At 39.3% G+C, this 22,419-nt stretch overlaps 1 protein-coding gene across 1 annotated transcript in view; it reads right to left on the bottom strand.

Annotated features, from left to right (window-relative positions):
* Positions 1–22,419, bottom strand: part of RTN1 (reticulon 1) — a 281,316-nt gene that overhangs the window by 155,459 nt on the left and 103,438 nt on the right. The window lies entirely within an intron of this gene.

The following is a 22,419-nucleotide window of genomic DNA, read 5'->3' as shown; positions in this document are numbered from 1 at the left end:
ACTTATTTTCAACATCTACCACCTCAACACACAGTGACTTGATCTTAGTATTATTAAAAAGAAACCCTCTTTGTATCTAAAGTATTAACAGCTCTTTAAGTAGAGGTGGAAATTAGGCTACCTCAGGATCGTAACTGCAACAATAGGATAGCTAACACCTAATGGTGTGCTTCCCTGTTTATTTCTTCAGTTTTCCTCCTTGTTTTGTTTCCCTCCTCTTTTACTGCCCTACTGCCCATTCATTGCCATCCAGTGATATTCAAAGTGACCCACCGGGAATTCCTTCATTCCACGGGTGGTGCTAAGGATAAAACAGGTTTCCAAGTTTGAGTCTATACAATATTTTCACCTGGCTCTAATTCTACTAATACGCCAGCCAAAATATTCATTAATAGTGGGCACGGGCCAGGTGCGGTGGCTCATGCCTGTAATCCCAGCACTTTCATAGGCAAAGGCAGGCGTATCTCCTAAGGTCGAGAGTTCGCAGACCAGCCTGACAACATGGAGAAACCCTGTCTCTACTAAAAATAGAAAATTAGCTGGGTGTGTTGGCGCATGCCTGTAATCCCAGCTACTCAGGAGGCTGAGGCAGGAGAATCGCTTGAACCCGGGAGGAGGAGGTTGCGGTGAGCCGAGATCACACCACTGCACTCCAGCCTGAGCAACAAGAACAAAACCACATCTCAAAAACAAAAACAAACAAAAAAAAACACACAGTGAGCATAAAAGGAAAACCCTCCACTGTTTTACTTTGCTGTAAAATTCTACCAGAAGGGATGAAAACCAACATTTATTGAGGCCTCACTATATGCTAAGCAGTGGGATTTTTAACCTAATTTTTACAATTGTATAAATTAAGTCCCACACTCTCTACATCTACATACAAACACTTTACACACACACATATACACACACACACAGCATGTACAATATCAAAGCTCGTAAGACACACCTGAAGAATACGTTAGAGCAACAACACATATAAAAGTAATCAAAACAGTGGCAGTAACAAGTCAATAGCTAACGTGCCAGTACTTGCTATGTGTCAGGCATCGTTCTAAACTTTTCATTAATATCGACTCATTTCATAATCAAAACAATCCTAGAAGGCTGGCAATATTGTTAGGCTCATTTTACAGATGAGGAAACTGAGAAACAAAGGGTTTAAATAACTCACCTAAGATCTCACAGGCAGTAAGTGGCAGAACCAGGATTCACACCCAAGTAATCTGAAAGCCAAGAAACCTCCCCTAATGCCCTTTGCCCCAGTTAAGTCAGTCTGTGAGGTCTTCTTTTTTTTTTTTCTTCCAGGTAATGTTTACTCAGCCTTATTACAAACAAACTTAACTTTTGTCTTTTCCTAGCTTTCTTTTTGGTTGCACAAGCTATTGTTTCTCTATGGGCAGTGGAAAAGCACAAAGCCTCTTCACCGTTCTAGCACTTTCCTGCCTCAGCACTCTGCACTACCTGTTTCCTTTTCTTGGAACTCTCTTCTCCCAGATACCTATATCCCTAATTATCTCACCCCCAAATCTTTGCTCAAATGTCACCGTTTTAAGAAAAATGACCCTAACCCTCCATCTCAAATTGCAACTTGCCTTCTCCTCCCTACTCCTGGTAATCCTATTCTCCTCTACCCTTCTCTGATTTTTCTTGTTCCCATATTGCTTATCTCCTTCTTAAATACTGTACAATTAACATATCTATTATGCATTGATTGTCTCCTTTTGCTAGGGAAACTCACACACACAGCATGGTAAGCTCCATAAGGTCAGGAATTTCTGACTATTTTGTTCACCAATATAGGCACCTAAAACAGGGCCTGATGAATAGTAGGTACTCAACACATATTTGCAAAATAAGGGAAAGTGATTTTTTTGGGGAGCAGAGGACAGAGTCTCACTCTGTTGCCCAGGCTGGAGTGCAGTGGAGCGATCTTGGCTCACAGCAACCTCTGCCTTCCAGGTTCAAGCAATTCTCTTGCCTCAGCCTCCCTAGTAGCTGGGATCACAGGCATGTGCCACTACACCCAGCCAATTTTTGTATTTTTGGTAGAGACAGGGTTTTGCCATGTTGGCCAGATGGTCCCGAACTCCCGACCTCAGGTGATCCTCCCACCATGGTCTCCCCAGTGCTAGGATTACAGGCATGAGCCACCACGCTGGGCCATATATATATATACATATATATATATATATGTTGTGGGTTTTTTTGAGAAAGAGTCTTGCTCTGTCACCCAGGATGGAGTGTAGTGTGGCATGATCTTGGCTTACTGCAGCCTCAACCTACAGGGCTCAAAAGATCCATCTACTTCACCCTCCCAAGTAACTGGGACTACAGGCATGCACCAGCATGACTGGCTAATTTTGTTTTCAATTTTTCTTAGAGATGTGGTTTCACTGTGTTGCCAAGGCCTATCTTGAACTCCTGGGCTCAAGTGATCCTCCTGCCTTGGCCTCTTCCCAGAGTGCTGGGATTACTGGCATGAGTCACCTCACCTGGCCAAGGAAAGTAATTTTGAAGTTTAGAATTAAGCACAAATATCAGTATTGTGTGAGAAGACAGGTTAGAAGATTCCCCCAAATTGCTAATGATACTTCATTTAGCAAGTGACTTAATTTTGTGAGCATCAGATCAGTTCAAATCTATACATCTCAGCTAGGCTTCTCATTACACCTTTTTTTTTTTTTTTTTTTTTTTTTTGCATATGGCAGCCCCTCTTTTCAAGTTAGACCAAAAAATCTCAGTAACAAAAGGAATAATAGTAAAGATTGTCCTTATTGCCTAAGGATAGATAGAACACCAAAGAAAAAAACTATTAAATTTAAATCCATGGGTGCACACACACATTTATCCTGAACAATTATTAAAGCTTCTTTCATTATATGGGCTCAGCTTATATGGAGACCTCACTGGAGGCAGGGAAATGAACCTGAGATAGATATTTCACTACAGATATTTGGATCCTAGGATTCTCTACCAGTTATTTGGAACCATTTGCAAGTGTTAATAAGTTATTATTCACCAGAAAGTGAGGAGAGGAGGGGTTTGTCCATATAAATGAAGAGTCTGGAGAGGTGGGGAGTGAGAAAGGGAACCTGGAGAAGACATAATAGGTGGTTTATTTGGTTTCCAAGGCTGTGTCTCAGTCATTATCATGCAAATCTCACTCAATTCCCCCACTGCAGAGGCCACCACAGGGCTCCTGGCTCTGATTACCTCTACTTGGCCTGTTGCATATCCCTCTAGACCACTGTCTCCTCCCACTGGAGTTATCTCACTAAACACAACTGTCGCTTGCTCAGTGCCCAGTCCCTGGGCTCTGCACTGCCTTGCTGGATAATTCTTAAACTCTGCAGCCTGGCATTTGAGATGATGTGAATTCCACCTGGTCACAGCCCTGTTGCCATCATTCCTCTCACCCTCCACTCCAGGCATACAAAGCCCTTCGCAGTCTCACATTCACTTGATCAGCTTTTCTAGCCCTGTCTTCCACTCTCCAATTCAAATTCTAATCTCCACTAATAGAAACTACCCAGCACTTCTTCAACACTGGATCCTTCCAACCTCCACATCCAAACCTCCGCCCTTCAATCTCAAGCCATTAAGCATAAGGATCTTTAAATGTCACTATCTCCATGATGAATATGCTGACTGTCTTAGTCCATTTAGGCGGTTGCAACAAAAAGACCATAAACTATGTAGAATATAGACAACAGAAATTTATTCTGGAGGCTGGGAGGTTCAAGATCAAGGTGCCAGTGGATTTAGTGTCTGGTGAGGGCCCTACATGCCCTCTTTTTGCTGTAACTTCACATGGTAGAAAGGGTGAGGGATTCTCTCTGGGGCCACTTTTATAAGGTCACTAATCCCATTCATGAGAGCTCTGCCCTTGTGGCTTAATCACCTCCCAAAGGCCCAACCTCCAAATATCATTGCCTTGGGGGTTAGGATTTTAACATGAATTTTTGCGGGGGGCGGGGGTGCACAAACGTTCAGATCACAGCACTGACCAATGCCTGCAGGACCTGATCCCATCCTATTGTTCTCCCTCTTCATTCTCATAGCACTGAATGTATACTGCTCATATAGCACATATCACATACAGTTTATATATGTCCATATTACCTTCTTCCAAACTGTCAGCTCCTGAAGTTTGATGCTTATGTCTGGCACACTATATTGCACATAGTAAGCATCCAATTCAAAATGAATATAAATAAACAGACTGTTCAATCAATCCATTAATGAGTGGGCTTATTCTGTGCAGCTACTGAGAACAAGCTACAACTAATTAACGCAAATTACAAAGAGGACATTTTAAATCCATCGTGCAAAAAAGAGTCTAAAATGTGAGTTATCCAACAACGAAATGGAGCAACAGTATTCTCAGAACAAGAGTATTCTGATCATGGTAGACACAGGCAGAGACAGACCCAGTGCTTGTCTAGGCAGAAACCAGTACTTGGTAGAAAGTTGGATGAGACGACTGCAGAATTCCCTTCCAACTTTCCATGATTTTTATACTAATTGGCTACCACTGTAGTGTGACACAACTTCCTTTTGACTTACTGCTTTCCTGTGTAACAGAATCAATATAATTTCCCCCAAGGTGATGCCTCCAAGAACAGGGGCTTCTAAGATGTACAGTAATAATTGAGGGAACAGAATCTAAATGACATCTATATTATTCTATAAATAAATATTATTAGAGAGACTATAAATAGAATCAACAACTGGGAAGAAGTCCCATTCCTACCCTACCAGCTCTGTCTTGCTCAGAAAACCCAGTAAGAAATTGGAAGGACCCCTTTACCACGCTCTAAAAATACTGCCAGCTAGAGGAAGAGAAGAGGAGCAAAGTTATTTGCGTAAATGACACATTTTATTTTTAAAACTGTTTTCACACTTTTTAGATGGGATCGTATTAGAATCATCATAAAAACAAAGAATAGTTCAAATACTTTGAATGTAGTTATGTCCCATTTTAAAAATTTGAGCTAAATACCCTGAAAAATTCTCAAGGTTCTAACTTACTGAATTTAAAAATATATACACGTGATATGGTGCCTATCAGTTAGAACTCTTGTAAACAGAAACTCCTCCTAGACAGTAAATTATGTTGGAGCAGAGTCCTGTGGGGATTGTTGGAACTGAGAAGCAGAACTGAGCCTGAGGGCCCAGGAAAGCCAATTAATTCTTGTCAGCACTTCCTGCAGAGCTGGCAGATGTGGGAACTGAGAGAGCACAAGCCATTTGCCCCAGGTAGGAACCCACATTGCCATATTGTTAAATACAAATCCACTAAATAAAAGTGCCTTGTCTAGACTAGAAATGGCCACATAACCAAGGATTCTGTGGAATATCTGATTTCCTCAGATATTTATCTGCAGCTGTTTCCTGGACCATCTAGAGGTCTAATTCACACAGAGGCCACTGTACCTTGATAGTCGCTGTGTTAACCTACAGATGCCCTCTTGGGAGGTGGCTGTTCTGGGAGGACACAGCTAATTCAGTTACCTGGATGCATTTAAAATGGCATTGATTTTCAAAATTTCAATTTACATTAACTTCAAAAAAGTACTTATAATAAAAACTGAAGGATTCATAGGCCACTATTTCTAGTCAAAAGCTAAGTAGGAGAAGGATGAAAAGAAGCTGAAACTATTGCCATTAAATCCCAATATGTGTTGATAAAAGTGAAGCTTTTTAATCTACCGATGTAGAGGTCAGAAACACTCATCACGAGGCAGACAAATTCAGTAATCTCATAAAGGGTAGGTGTTTTATTTTAAAAATTCTCTGGCAACACTAAGGGATAGGATGACAACAATGACTTGCTGAAGATGATTCTACTTTTCTCAAGGAAAAGCTTTAATCCTAAAATTCTATTAATAGTTCTTAACACTGACTCATCCTCACAGAATGGAGTTCATTCAATTGGTGATCCATAGCTTAGGCAGTTTGTATTCTGGTTCTACCACTAACTGGCAGTTGTGAGACGTTGGGCAAGTTAGCCTCTTAGAGCCTTGGTTTATTCATCTTTAAGATAAGACAATAATAATTCCCACCTTATTGGGCTGCTAGGAGGACTAAATGAGATAATGCCCTTAGATCTTTGCCTGATACATCGTACACATTCAATAAATGAGAGCTGTTGATTTTCTTACTATCTCTATTTTTCAGGGAGAACTCTACTCATCTCCAACATATTACCATCTGTTCGTTAGTTTCTTCCTTTATCTCTAATACCTCTCATGGTAGATTGGGCCAGAAGGAGTTTCATGTATCCAGTCCACACCCATGCTCTCCGGGGTCTGCCTTAGATGCTAAGTCCCCAGAGTCCAAGGCCATGCTGTCTTCACAGCTCCACGAGCAGGGGCGGTTCATTAAGTACTTTCAATGGACATAGATCCTATCATGACCGTGATGATGACTGACTTGAGCACAAAAAGCTGAAATTTACCAAAACTACAGACAGAAAAGGAATGAGAGGGTTAAGTGCCTACAGATGAGCCTTCTTCCTGTGGATAGAGCCTATTCTGACTTGCTAGGGTTGAGATAAGGAGCTTATGGCTTAAGGTTGTACTTCCACAACTCTATAAAGCTCCTCTTACTGCACTGAAATGGAGACAGAAAATGCCAGAAAGTAAAATAAATAACAAATTATACAAAAAGGTTTTCTGAGAACAGAGATAGAAATGCTCCATTAGACAAACATCTGGTTTACCCTTCTCCCTGGAATTAGAGAAACAAAAATGCCAATTATTGTTTGAATAGAGCCAGTATTAACAGGTATAGGGTACATTAGTCCTATTAAATTAAGAAATATTTTTTTTAAAGTGTGGGCATAATAAAAAGCTGTAATGACAGTGTGGAGAGAGGTGCATATTAAAATTCAAGAATTAAAAGCCAGAATCAATGACAGAAAGTAAATCTGCATTCACCTTTCCCAGAATCCCCTGCCCTGAGCTGCCCATGTGATGGATAGCAGCAGCCTGCACAGAGGTTAGGCTGGGAGGCTTTTTCCCTGAACACTCCCACTCATCTTTTCAGCAGGCCCACAGTCTGGAGGCTGTGATACATTTGACAACAGAGTCCTCCATGAGGGATGAATATGCCAGAGAGACTCTAGGAAGCTCTATGTCACCTAGAAAACATTCTCCTTCTCAAATTAAGTGGACTGTGATTTAACATGACAAATGGGTACCGAGAAATCCAGGTACACCCATTTTCAATCAGTTTTATCTGTACGGTTAGTTAAGAGAGTTAAAAATAAAAAGAGCCTGCATTCTCCAGCAAAAGACTAAGCCAAAGCTGATGAACATGTTTGGGGGTTTAAGAATATGAGTAACTACTCTTTCCTCAACTCACTGCCTTATTTAAAGCTTGTCTGCCAGAATAGTAACCTTCACTTTTGGCTTTGCAAAATTAATATTTAATAAAAATGATTCAGCAAGTTGTTCTCTTCTCTATGAAGGGCCAAGATTTGCATTGCCTAGGATGTTTTCACTTTAGCAAAAAATTCTCTTAAAGGAAAAATAATTGCTTTAGCAGACAGACTAGGGTCTAAATCTTTTTCAGAGTCCTCAGTAGTACCTTGGAAAGCATAAAGCTGCAGAGCACTGAGATGAAATGATGGTGAAAGTTCTGATAAGCTTGGAATCATGTTTTGGATTTTGTTTATTTGTTTTTGTCTGCTGTTTAAAGATGGAAATGTGATTCTGTGGCCTTATTTGAGAAAGAATCTTTTTTAGGGAAATGGTGGAGGTAAATACTTATTTATAATTTACTTAGATCTTAAGAAAAGATGCCTAAAATCCTATATAGACATTCCTTTGCTGTTTTGAAGAATAGGTTTATTGATATGTAATTCATATACCATAAATTTCACTCTTTTAAAGTGTACAATTCAGTAGTGTTTGTATACTAGTAGTTATGCAACCACCACCACTACCTTCCAATTCACCTAACTAATTTAAATTTGAATGTATTCTCTCCTAATGTTTGCAATCAGAGAGGGCTCTACGTTAATAATGACCGTTGGAACAAAAACAGGGGCTAGCCCCAAACATCTTTCTACTTATCATTTGCTGAGAGAATTTTGCTCTCTGATTTCTAAAGAGAAAAATAATTGTTCTTGGTCAGATTCCCTCAATGCTATGTAGAACATGGATAATAGCAAAAAATGTGTATTATAAATTCGTTTGCACTTCAATAGCTCTTTTGCTCCCTCCCCCCACATAGCATTATCTAGCCAGTCCCCATAATTTTTTTTTTTTTTCGTCTCTGTTGCCCAGGCTGGAGTGCCGTGGTACCATCAGAATTCCAGCAGCCTTGACCTCCCGGGTTCAAACAGTTCTCCCGCCTCAGTTTCCCAGGTACCTGGGACTACAGGCATGAGCCACTGCACCCAGTCCTTTCTTTTTCAAAAAAAATACTTTATTCTTACTATTTTTTGAGCAGATTTAATTTCACAGCAAAATTGCAAGGAAGGTACAGAGATTTCCCATATGCCCCTGCCTCCACACATGCTACTGTGGTCTGAATGTCTGTGTTGCCCTAAAATTCCTGTGTTAATATCCTAACCCCAAAGATGATAGTATTAGGAGATGGGACCTTTGGGAAGTGAGAAGATTATATGGTTTGGCTGTGTCCCCACCCAAATCTCATCTTGAATTGTAGCTCCCATGATTCCCGCATGTTTGGGAGGGATGTGGTAGGAGATAATTGAAATGTGTGGGCAGTTTCCCCCATACTGTTCTCATGGTAGTGAATACGTTTCATGAGAGCTGATGGTTTTATAAGGGGAAACCCCTTTCACTTGGTCCTCATTCTCTCTCTGTTGCCTGCCACCATGTAAGACATCCTTTTGCTCTTCCTTTGTCTTCTGCCATGATTGTGAGGCCTTCCCAGCCATTTGGAACTGTGAGTCAATTAAACCTCTTTCCTTTATAAATTATCCGGTCTTGGGTATGCCTTTATTAGCAGTGTGAAAACGGACTAATACAGAGCCCTCATAAGTGGGATTAGTGCCCTTATAAAAGAGACCCAAGGGAGCGCCTTTGTCTCTTCCACTACTTGAGGATGCAGAGAGGAGATGCCATCTATGAACCAGAAAGTGGGCCCTCACCTGACACTGAATCTACCAGTGCCTTGATCTTAGACTTTCTAGACTCCAAAACTGTAAGAAATAAATGTTTGCTGCTTATAAGCCACCTAGTTTATGGTGTTTTGTTACAGCAGCCCTAACTGACCAAGACACATGGTATATTTGTTACAACTGATGAATCTACAACAACATGTCATCACCCAAAGTCTGTAGTTTACATTAAAGTTTACTCTTGGTGGTGTACATTCTGGGTTTGAACAAAAGTATAGTGACATACATATACCATAACAGTATTATATAGAATATTTTCACTTCCACCAAATTCCTGTGTTCTGCCTATTCATCCTTTCCTCCTTCCTAACCCCAGCAACCACCAATCCTTTTACTGTCTCCACAATTTTGCCTAGTCCAAAATGTCATATATTTGGAATCACCCATAATTATTTTCATAGCTCTCTTTCCATTCCATGGCTACCTCCCTAGAGAGACACTTATCACCTTCTCTCAGGAGTACTGTGATTGTTTCCTAAGTGTTCTCCAGCTTCCAGCCTCACCTCTTTTCACCCTGCACTACTCTGCACATGGCTGACATATTCATCTCCCCAAAGCAGCACTATTACCACGTCACTTCTCTATTTCAAAGCCTTCTGTGACCATCTTTGCCCATCCCTTGGCTTAGAATTCAGGATCCGCTTCAGCAGGGTCCCAGCCTGCCTTTAGGGTTTTATTTCTGAGACTGCACAAAAAACACAACTGCTTAAGCCCACAAACATAACGTAAGATTTTCTACTTCAGTGCCTCTGCTCAAGCCCTTCTCCCCAATTGAAAGGCTCCTTCGCTCTTTCCAAATCGCTCTTTCCAAATCCAAATAACATCTCTGGTGAAGTCCCGCCTCCGCTAGGAAGTTTTTTCCTGTTACCTCACTCCTCAGTGTTTTCTTCGTCTCCACACCAAGGGTCATGACCATTCATCTGGGACTCATTGGCTTTCCTGCCTTTGTTGTGATTTGTCTTTTTCTATATACTTGTTAAGAAACATTTCATATATATCTTCATATCTTTGCACAGTCTGTGCAAAGCAATTACTGATTGGATTATTACCTCCATGTTGCCATCTGATTGAGTCACATTCAAGAGCCTTTGGAATAAGCTTTACCATCAATCATGTGTTAATTCAATGAAAAAAATTTCTGAATGCTTACTATGTGCAAAGCACCAAAATGAAGGACATTCTCATATGTACACAGGCTTAGTAACCTAGTGTGCCCCCAAAGTCTATTACAAAATCATTGTTTGTAAATGGAAGCTCAGGTGCCCTTGGATGCAGCAGAAGTGATGCTGGGTGGGTTGCAGTATCTGCTGATGGATCATATTGGGAGCAGACAGGTCCCATATGTTACATCATATATCCTGATTCGTCTTTTTGGTCAGGCATGGCATTGTCAGAAAAAAACAAAGAAGGATTGGAAGAGCTTCTTCAGGTCATCTAATGCAAGGCCTTCCCAATCTTAGGATCTTATCCACAAGACTCAGAAGTATCCATCTCCCAACCTTATTTTAAACATTTCCATTAATGTGATCTTATTGCTTGCTCTGCACACTTAGTAAATGTTGTAATTACCAGCCTGGGTCCTGGGTTCAAATGCATGGCTTTGAATACTAACTCCCCCATTTACTAGCTGTGTGACCCTGGACAGATTACCCAATATCTTTGTGCTTCTGTCTCATCTGTTTATAATAATAGCCATTTCAAAGAATTATGGTGGAGACTAAATGAGATAGTAGAATCAAAGCACTGAAAGTCATACATGACACTTATTAAGGACTCATTATTATTTTTAAAATTGAACCCCAAAATATCTCACTGTTGCTTCCAGGCTTTAGTCCCGGTTTTGTCTTCATCTATTAGTGAAAACAGATACCTCAACAAATAATTAAAAAGCAATATAGCACATAAGGGGAAATTCCCCTAATATATAAAGAGTTCCTAGAAATCAGGAATAAAAAGACTACTGCTCCATTAAAAAAAAAATAGAGGATATAAACAAACACTTTGCAGGGAAAAAGATGTATGACCCTGGAACATAAAAATGCAAATTGAAAAATCCCTGAAATGACATTTCTTCCTTATCAGTTTGGAAAAAATTCAAAGAAGTTTGGCAATACACTCTTTAGTGAGGTTGGAGGGCAACAGGAGGAGGCTGGGAGGAGAACAATACACCATAACCCCAATGGGAAGCAATTTGGGAATTCCTATCCAGATTACAAATGTATTTGCTCTTGGAACCAGCAACCTTCTTACAGGAATTAGTCCATAGACACACTTGCCCATGTACAAAATGAATACATAAAAGGTCATATGTTGTAGTGTTAGTTGAAAAAAAATTGGAATCAAATATCCATCAACAAAGCCTAGCTAAACAATGTATTTCCATACATAGAACACTGTGTAGCTGTACAAGAGTGAAGACAATCTCCATGTATTGAAGATTTCCAGATAAATATTAAGTGAAAAAGTGAGTTGCAGGATATGTGTATATAGATTTATAGTTATAGATATCTAGATGCAGATATATAGAATACTAACTCTCATGTAAGAAAAAGAGGAATAAGAATATATGTTTGTATTTGTTCATATCTGCACAAAGAAAACACTTGAGAGAATACACAAGAAACCAATTATTCACCATGGAGGTGGGATAGGAGACCAGAAGTGGAAGGGAGATTTTCTGTGTACACTTCTTTTTAAAAATTATTTTCCTTTTTCAACCAAATCAATGTATTACCCTTTAAAACTTTAATTTCATTTAAAAACAAAGAAAAAGAAAACAATATAGGATGATAGTACGAGTGTTGCACAAATTATGATGGGAACCTCCAGCCCAGCTTCCTTCTTCCACATGACAGAGTTTCAAACATTTGAAGACAGCTATGGCCTGTCTTAGGTTCTCAACGTTCAGGTTAGAACCTTCTTCATCCTCTTCTTCACATGTTTTGTTTTCCCTGCACTGTGAGCTCATAAGGAACATGAGCTGAACCATGTGCTTCACTTTTCCCTGGTGCTAAGCACACCCCTGACATCTAGATTTTTGTTTGGTAAGTAGTTATGGAACAAATCAGTGAATATGTTTCCAGACTCATCGTGCTAGTTCCAACCAGAGAATACATGGTAGTTCATCCTGGTCCCTCTAAAATATGACCTGGACCTAATGATACAGAATGATTCAGAGGGACAATAATGATACAGAGGGGCAGTAAGACTATTTCCTCTCCTAGTGTTGAGTCCCTTGACTTAAATTTCCTATTTTTATTCACAGATTTTTATAGCCTCTGCCCACACTATTAGCTATGTTGCATTTGTGGCCAACTAAAACATGCCAGTACATAAGTTGTCAGTTTTTTTAAACAACTGCATCATTTTGAAATGCACTTTTAGCCACTGCACTGGGTGTATCTCATAAATCTGAAAGACATTAAAATCAGAAGCAAAGAATTTTCATGCTAATTGTCTTAGACCCTAATACGGTTTGGCTGTGTCCCCACCCAAATCTCACCTTGAATTATAACAATCCTTATGTGTCAAGGGCAGGGCCAGGTGGAGATAACTAAATCATGGGGGCGGTTTCCCCCATACTGTTCTCGTGGTAGTGAATCAGTCTCATGAGATCTGATGGTTTTATAAGGGGCTTTCCCCATTTTGCTCAGTCCTTCTCTTGCCTGTCACCATGTAAGATGTGACTTTGCTCCTCACTCGCCTTCTGCTGTGATTGTGAGGCCTCTCCAGCCATGTGTAACTGTGAGTCAATTAAATCTCTTTCCTTTATAAATTACCAAGTCTCAGGTATATCTTTATTAGCAGCATGAGAACAGACTAATACATCTATCACTGAAAACAGACTGAAGAAGACCCTACAAAGGGAATTTACCACAGTCTGGAATAATCCAGAGATCAAGCTAAAGCCAGAGTTAGGGTTTCTCAATAGAATGTGTTTTAATAAGGGAAATCCAGGGTCACACAGCACAGGACCATCCCTTGTAGGGGTACAGCCAGCCCATGCCATGTCTTGGTAAAAAAGAAAGGTGCCCTTCCTCTTCCTTTGGTGGTCACAGACTTGTGCCAGAGGCCTGCATCCTCTGCTGAAAGCCTTGGATTTTGTGCCAGTGTTGGGAATTGAACATGGGTCTCTGGGATCTAAAGCAATATCATGGAAAGTGGTATCCTTTGGGAAGCACATAGAGCAAGCAAATGAGGATGATTACTAAAGGGGTAATGCTGTCAGGAACATGACATGGCAGACAATGTGGTGTGATGTGGTATGTGGTATGTGGTGTGGTGTGGCATGCCGTGGTGTGGCATGACATGGTATGCAGTAGGGTGTGTGTGCTGTGCTGTGGCATGACGTGACAAGGAGCATGGGATGATGCAGCAGGGCATAGCACGGTGTGTGGTGTGGTATGCTTCATGGTTACAGCATTCTATTGTAGAAAAGTCAGGCATCAGAGTTCTGGAGTTGGACATCCCCATCAAATTACTGGTCTGGGGTTGACTTTTAATAAGTCATTAAACTTATAGGAAGGCCCAATGTCCCCACTTGCAAAAGGAGGATAGCAACAACTAACATTTAAAATATATGCTCACTATGTGCTAAATGAGAGCATTAAATACATGATCTCATTTCATGCTTTAACAGTCTATAAGACCTTTTGTTTAACCACACTCACACTACTGATGAAGAAACTGAAGCTTAGAGAGGTTAACGAACTTGTTATTAGGAAGACAGCCAGAAGTGGCAGAAGCAGAACTCAGATTTAGGGCAATATGACTCCAAAGCTGATGCTATCCGCACTATTCTTGGAATTGTTGTGATGATTAAAGGAGACTGGATGGTTTGTGGCAGCCTTCTCAAGCTAAACTAGATGGATCTGAATTTGCTGTCACATCACAACTAATGAAGCAGTAAAGTAGAAAGAATCTCTGCTCAAGTTAATTCAATAGCTGGTCAATATTCATTTCTTATAAAATTTGTTAAGGGATTGTGTCAAGAAAGTGTGTGTGTAAAACATATTTTTCTGAGTTCAAAAACTCATGGGCTTAATACCTTTTTGAGGTACTTGTGCAAAGGACAATGTTTTTATTTTGAAATGTAATTATCATTAGCCACTATTTTGCCTTTAAACAGAGTATGCCTTGCCTTCTTTAATCTAACTCACATGTTCTGCTGGTCATGAGATATTTGAAATTTACTTTGTATTTTGAGCATTCCTCATTACAAACATAATCTCATATTGGAATGTAATTTATAAAAATAGAAAATGTGAATAACATCTTGGGACAAATAGCATAAACCTGAAATTCAGGACATACCACTTGGTAGACTCAAAGGCAAACCCTTTGACTTTAACTCTCTCTCTCTCCCCGTGTACTCAAAATCAGAATATAGCATAAAAGTTATTATACTGAGTGTACAGAAGACGTGCCCCAGAGGTAGCTATACTAATCAAGGAAAGTGACAATAAAGATTAATGTCCTTTATCAATAGCAGCATTCATTTTGCTCCTCTGAGCTATCTGATCTATAAGCCGAGGTAAACTCTGTGTTTAAAGCAAGACAATAATTCAGCTGTTGATGAGCCAGAGTTTGGGAATATTGATCCAAGTGACTCTGAATGCTCAGTCAGGAAACTACATCAAGATTTATTTTCTTCTCTCTTTTCTTTCATCTCCAGGAAGAAAAAGGGCAATATATTATAAGCAATAAACTTAAAATATGCACAATTTGTGACATTAACACAAAATTTTAATCAACTGTACATTCTAAGGAATGGTTAAAATACTAATTCTCCTGGTGCAACCTACCTAGGTGATGATAAAAAAAAAAATACATTGTTTTTAGGAATTTGATTTGCTCGTGTGAGAAAAGTGAGACTTGCACTGGGGCCTTGAAAATACATATGATTTTTGACAGGCAGAGGGAAATGGAGGAAGCCATTTTAGGGGCAGAACTAATAGCAAAACCAAAGGTGAAGTAATGAGTGGGAAGGAATTCCTACACAAATATGAGAGCTGAAGGAGCCATAGTAACTCAGGCCAGAGGGAGTGGTGAGGGTTATGAAGTCACTGTGAGGATATTAGAAAGTTGTGGGAAACAAGGATCCAGTGACTGTTTCAGAGCATAGAAGTGACTGGGAACAAGTAGTCCAATAAAGACTTTCCAAAATGATAGCATTTAGGTTTGGGGGTTACACCAAATGCATTTGTAAAGTTTTAAACATTACAAATAATCACTACAACATTTTTTAAAAAATAGAAGTATATAAGTTTAAGAGAAAAATTCCCTATTTCTATCCCTATTCCTCAGAAACCACAACAGATATTATTTGGAGAGTTTTAGACATTTTATTATCTTTTATATGAATGGGATAATTATCTTCAACATTTGCTTTCTACCTCCTACACTGTACCAGGGCCATACTTACATTTCAGTAGACAAAGATCTACCTTATATTTCTAAAAGTCAGTATTCCATGACATGAATGTTCTACAATTCATTTAAGCATTCCTCTTTATGTTGTCAGCAATTCTTTTGCTATTCTAAACACTGCTGCAATGAATATCTTTTGAGTACGTGATTTTTCGATAAGATCATTGAAGTCCAGAGATGTAAAGTATTTTAAAATGTCTTTTTACTTCATTTTTTACTTTGCAGTATTTTAAAGTTGCCTTGTAAAATGCTGTTCTTTGTGTTAAACTGGGAGAACTAGGAGAAAAAAAAACAAAGAAGGAGTAGGATTCAATAATGCAAAGACTAAGATAAAAAGAGCTTCAAGTAGATACTATGAAAAAATAGTGCCTTTAAGTATAGCCTGGAGCTCTAGGCTCCCCAACAGGGTCACCTTTAAAGAGACTAGAAAAGATGAGTTCAAACAAAAGTCCTTTTACTGCAGAAGTGCCTGGTTAGGGAAGTTTCACAGACCTGAAGAGATTTAAGAGACCTCTCCATCTTGAAGGATGTGGAGAATTTATACAGGCTAAAGAATAGGTCATGGATTTCCAAGGACAGAAGTGTTGATGCTCTGATTTTCAGTCAAACAAATTCAGATAGTTATTTGAATTTCTATATATTCCATCTAAATTTTGGGTACTAGCTTACAGTCATCCTTTTTGAGTAGTCTGACATGAATCTGTCATATTTGAAGGCAAAATAGACATCATAAACAAGCTAGTATGTGAGTTTAAATGGTCTAGGTAAAACCATAAATAAATAAGAGCTTGCAAAAGATACTGCATTTCTTTGTTCTGTGAGATTTTATAAAATGTAAACAGAAGCCAAAACCAAATGTGTTCTGGAAAGGAACCAGCAACCAATTACTATGTCAATAATTCAGTATAGGTATTAAATGCTCATGGTTTTTTTTTTTTTTTTTAAACTCCTAAAAATAATCTGTAAGACTTTATATCCAACATCTGGTGTTTGGCATCCTCTAATCATGACTCCTAAAGATTGTGCTTTGTACTAGTTAAGGACTGAATGAACAGATTGGGCCACAAACAAAAGTCAGTTGTATTTGATGCTTTAAAAAAAAAAAAACTCAGCTGGGCATGGTGGCTCATGCCTGTAATCCCAGCTCTTTGGGAGGCCTAGGAGGGTGGATCACCCGAGGTCAGGAGTTCAAGATCAGTCTGGTCAATATGGTGAAATCCCATCTCTACTAAAAATACAAAAATTCGCTGGGATTAGTGGTACACACCTATAGTCCCAACTACTTAGGAGGCTGAGGCAGGAGTATTGCTTGAACCTGGGAGGTGGAGGATGCAGTGAGCAGAGATCATGCCAATGCACTCCAGCCTGGGTGACAGAGTGAGACTCCGTCAAAAAAAAAAAAAAAATTCATTAACAATTACCTAGAATTTAATCTGTACCTCAACACAAAGTAGTTTTCAAAATAAATGCTTATTGAAAAGATCAGCTGGACAGAAAACAGAGAATCAAATTTTCCTGTCCTAAGTATGTAGAAACAGGCCAGAGTCAAGGAATACTTTCCATTTTACCTTTGTTTTTATTATTTCTGCCCCAAACTCATATGTATTGTTCAACATATTATCTTCTACTTAACTGTAAGCTGGTAAGGTAGCTGCTCTTACATTTGGGTAAGAAACTAGAGGTTCAAACAGAGCTATCCAGTTGTCTCCTAGATGCTGGTTGTTGTTTATCAGATGACCCCATGATAAGGTTTAAGAGTATTTTTAAGTGACAATGCTTCAGATTTCTTTCTTGAATGGCAAGATAACAGTTTCAATATTATTTCTTATCATATTTTTATATCCTGTATATGGATCTTTTCTTCCAGACTAGAAGAAATGGAAGGAAAGAGTGTTGAACACCTGCTATGTGTCAGTCACCATGCTAGGTGCTTAAAGTCTCAGTCATGCCAATAAGTAAATAAGTGGAAATCCCAAAGTGGATATTTGGTAACATTATGAGAATTGTGAAGACAAGACGAATATAATAACGATAAAACAAACTTGATAGTTTTAGTGTTTAGTTATTTAACTCCATTCATCCCAGTATATCAGTAGGCACTGAACATCTACTATGTGGTAGGTACTTACTCTAGGTTCTGGGGATTTAACAAGGAATGAAACAGACAAATAGTCTCCAGTCCCATGGAGGACAGAACCAAACAACAGCAACAACAACAACAAAAAAACCAAAAACATAATTATGCAGGCATAGCAGAGCCTGCTAAATTGTCCCCCAGTGTCTCTCCTGCCTTTCTTCCCTTTAGTAAGTCCTCTCCCTACCCTTGCCACGTTTCCTGCCAAGGAATTTTAGCACATGGCCAGCCAGCTGAAGACCATGCTTCCCAACTTCCTCCTAGGTGTGAACATGTGACTGTGTTTTGAATCAAAGCAATATATGTTGCTTCTGGATCACATGCTTAAAGAAGAAACTGGTTGCCCTTCACTCTTTCTTTACCCTCCCCATGGGCTAAACTGTGAACATGGTCTTGTTGAACCAGTTCTGACAATGCAGATGAAGGCAATACCCAAAGGGGTGTTAAGTAGAAGGAATATGGAGCCCTGAATGATCGCCTGGTACAGACACTTACGTGATCACTCACCTACCTCTGGACTGATAAATCAGAGAGACACATTTACTTGCTTGAGCCATTCTATTTTTGTACTTCTTTGTTATGACAGCTTAGCCTAACCAATATAGCACGCAAATAAAATGACTGAGAATTACAAGTGATTTGAAGGAAACAAGTAGACAGCAGAAAGAATAAAAAGTTATCAGTGGAGGGGGTTACTTTAGATAAGATGCTCAGGCCTCTCTAAGGAGGTGACATTTAAACTGAGACCTAAAGGATAAAAAGAGAGAATATGCAACATTTAAAATTTCCCTATGGTGCCTTCCTTTAGTTCTTTCTCCCTTCCTATGTTTTCATTGTTTTGTTCTTCTTACCCTTGCTATGGGCCAGACTGCAAATATTATACACTTGCATAAAAGCCCTAGCATAGTATCTGATCGCTCTGAATCTGCCACAGCTGTTGCCTTTATGTGAAAAGCTATATATTTCAGTTAACCAGCCAGTGACAATCTTACTGAACAGTGGTTTACCTTGCATTATAGTCACACTATCTGTCAGTGACTACTGATATATTAGATGGATGAAGTTAAATAACAACACTGAAAACTATCAAGTTTGTTATATTGTTATTAGGTTCGACTTGTCTTCATAATTCTTATGGTATTACCAAATGTCTACTTTAGAATTTCCACTTATTTACTAATTGATATGATTGAGATTGCGAGATACTCGAGGGAAAGAATGGTCCTGTTATCTCTGTATTCCTAGCATGGTACCCAGCACTTATAATAAGAGTTCAATACATTTTATTGAGTGACCACATTTACAAAGAACAACTTGACAAATGTTTAAAATAAATTCCCTATAAATGACATCATCTGGTTATAGACTTTTCTTTGGCAACACAAAGACAGGAGTTTGTTACCTTTTAAGACAGCTCTTCTAAGGATGTGGTAATGATCCAGTGACTGAAATCAGGATTTAGATACTCTTTCTTGCCCTTGTTTGGGTCAGGCAACTGGAGGTAATTGGGGTGTGACTCTGCCCCTAGAACGCTGAATGCATTCTGGCTCTTGATCTGGTCGTTGCTACCACAGAGCTCTGGATTGTGTGTAGAAGGCTAAACATCCTCTGCACCTTCACTCCCGACTCCAGTTTCTACTTTACTAATGACTCAGGGATGGAAAGAGGGGAGGCTTAGCCCTGGGATAACCTTATTAGAATCTTTCCACTAACATACTAATATGGCTCTGTTCTTTTCCTTTCATTTAACTCCATGTATCTTGCTGTTAGAAAAAATTCTACTGGCTAATAATAAGGATGACAATAGCTACATTTATTTAACATTTCTATATGCTAAGCACTCTGATAACAGCTGTACATGAATTAACTCATTTAAGCTTTAAAACAACCCTATGAGACAGGCAATATTATTCCCATTTTGTAGTTGAGGAAGTTGAGAATTAGGGAAAAGTCAGTGACTTGAGCAAGGTATTACCTTTCTAAGGTGACCAATCACCTCAGGTTGCCCAGGACCAAAGGATTCTGTAGGATGTGGGACCTTCAGTGCTTAAACTGGGAGTGTCCTGGACAAACTAGGATGAGTTAGTCACCCTATAAGTAGCTGAAGAAGAATTCAAGACTAAGTCATTGAATTCTAAAGCAGTTGCTCTTAATCATTATGTAATACTGCTTGATTTTTTAAAAAGTGTTCATTACTAAAAACAATGAAAGTTCTCTCTAGGGCATCTAGTAAATGTTAAATGAAAAGTATGATAGTCAGAAAGTCTTTTACATGAGGTCATGTCATTCTGCACCGCAATTTATGTTAGGGTGTTTTTCAAAATACTATTAGCATATGCACATTGAGAAAGATGCTTTTTGGTTTGGCACTGGAATAAAGTATCAATGCATAGCAAGCATTTCTGAGGCTTAAAGTACTAGCTACACAATATGAATATAAAAATATTTATCACTAAGCCTCATTATAAATGACATAAATTTTTCATGGATACTTTCCCCAGCAATGAGTTGTTTTGCCTCTAGAATTCCAGAATAAATCCTGAGAACCATGTTGGAAACCCTGAAGGAGCAAACGCTGCCCCTTATAAAACCAGACCCATAGCAGAAGAATCTGAGAAAGTACAGAAAACTAAAATACAGTCTTATAAGACCTGCCATGTAGACTTTGTTTTGCATTAAGAGTAAACTGAAATCGAATTAAGATAAAAGGGTATTTCTCTTTGCCTTTATCACACAACAGTCTACCCAATTCCTGATAACATCAGTTCACCTTGATTGCAAGGTGAGTAAGGCAGTCTGCTGCCCTCCAGGAGTTTACAGTACATTGTCTACAGCTGTGATGAAAGACAATGAACGGAAGATACAGGAAGGAGAAAGTGCTGTGAGAATACAAGGGAGAGAGTGTCTTTTCTTACTTGTGGGACAAGGAAGAATTTCCCAGAGGAACTAGTGTTTTATGGGTGGATAGAATGGCAAAAGGAGATAAGGAACCCTACCTTTCCCAGGCAGGGAACATGGAATGAGCAAAGCCATAGGAAGTCTGACTCTTAAGAAAAATGTCAGGTAGAGTTGACAATACATACGGGAACATAATAAAATAAATAAACCCAAAGCCAAAAAGAACATAGAACTTTGGGGGCCAGGCGTGGTGGCTCATGCCTGTAATCTCAGCACTTTGGGAGGCCGAGGTGGGCAGATGACCTGAGGCCAGGAGTTCGAGACCAGCCTGGTCAACATGGCGAAACCCCATAACTACTAAAAATACAAAAATTAGCTGGGCATAGTGGCGCACGCCTGTAATCCCAGCTACTCAGGAGGCTGAAGCAGGAGAATCGCTAGAACCTGGGAGGTGGAGGTTGCAGTGAGCCGAGATTGTGCCATTGCACCCCAGTCTGGGGAACAAGAATGAAACTCTGTCTCAAAAAAAAAAAAAAAAAAAGAACACAGAACTTAGGATTTCAAAGACTAATGCATGATTTCATTTTTGTTTAGAAGTCTGGACTTCGGAAATGCATCAGATTTGCAGTAAGGCAAGTTCAGTATTCTCAGAACTCTACTCATTTCTGTGGTTCTTTCCCAGAATTTATCATTAAGAACCTTAATGTTATGGTAAAGCTTTATATATGTATTTATGTGTATATGTATTTTTGCATTGTTTATTTTCAAAACCCAGAAATTCATTAGAATTGATATTGATCAAATTAATTACAGGTATTCAAAAATGAAAATGAAGATTTAGATTTTCAAACCAGGCTTATTTCCCTGAAGGCTTTACTAACCTTAAATAATTTATTTAAGAATTCTGTTGGCTGGGCGCAGTGGCTCATGCCTGTAATCCCAGCACTTTGGGAGGCCGAGGCGGGTGGATCATGAGGTCAGGAGTTCAATACCAACCTGGTCAAGATGGTGAAACCCCATCTCTACTAAAAATACAAAAAAAATTAGCTAGGCATGGCAGCTGGCATCTGCAATCCCAGCTATTCAGGAAGCTGAGGCAGAGAATTGCTTGAACCCAAGAGGCGGAGGTTGCAATGAGCGAGATGGCACCACTGCACTCCAGTCTTGGTGACAGAGTGAGACTCTGTCTCAAAAAAAAAAAAAAAAATTCTGTAATGGCATGAGTTTCCTTTCTATATCAAAGTCATCCCTCATCAACATGATCTGTGTTTTGAACATGATCTGTATAATCTCTCTGTAGCCATGATGGATTTGTGATGTATTCATATTTTCACTCCCAGTGGACATTTTGGTCTCATATTTGCAAAACAGTTGGATCAGACCAAGAAGCTACCTGTGGCCATGGAATCAAATGAAAACTCAGGCCTCAACAGGGGTAATCAGCATACTTCTAACCCAATGGGTTGGCTAAGAATAAGCAGAGTTGCTGGTAAACCCATCAGTCTGAAATGTGTGCAAGAAGTGCAGGCGTTGCTTTTTAAGGTGTCAACTTGGCTTCTTAACTTTTACAAAACCAAAACTCAAGTGCATCTGTGAGCACCACAGAGGCATATGAATCACAAGTTTTCATAAAATGCCATGCCTAAATTAAGTCTTATCATCAAATAGTATTTATTAAACTCCCACATCCCACATACACATGGCAATGTGTGAGGCATATTAGCAACAGAAAACTGAATCTTCAGCCATGAAAATACTTCATAATAAATGCCAAATGGCTGCTGGAAGTCATAAA

This window comes from Trachypithecus francoisi, unplaced genomic scaffold, assembly GCF_009764315.1.
Source record: "Trachypithecus francoisi isolate TF-2019V2 unplaced genomic scaffold, Tfra_2.0 Lachesis_group3, whole genome shotgun sequence".
Lineage (NCBI taxonomy): Eukaryota > Metazoa > Chordata > Mammalia > Primates > Cercopithecidae > Trachypithecus > Trachypithecus francoisi.
The sequence above is the reverse complement of the archived record's forward strand: the minus strand, read 5'-3'. Positions and strand labels throughout refer to the sequence as shown.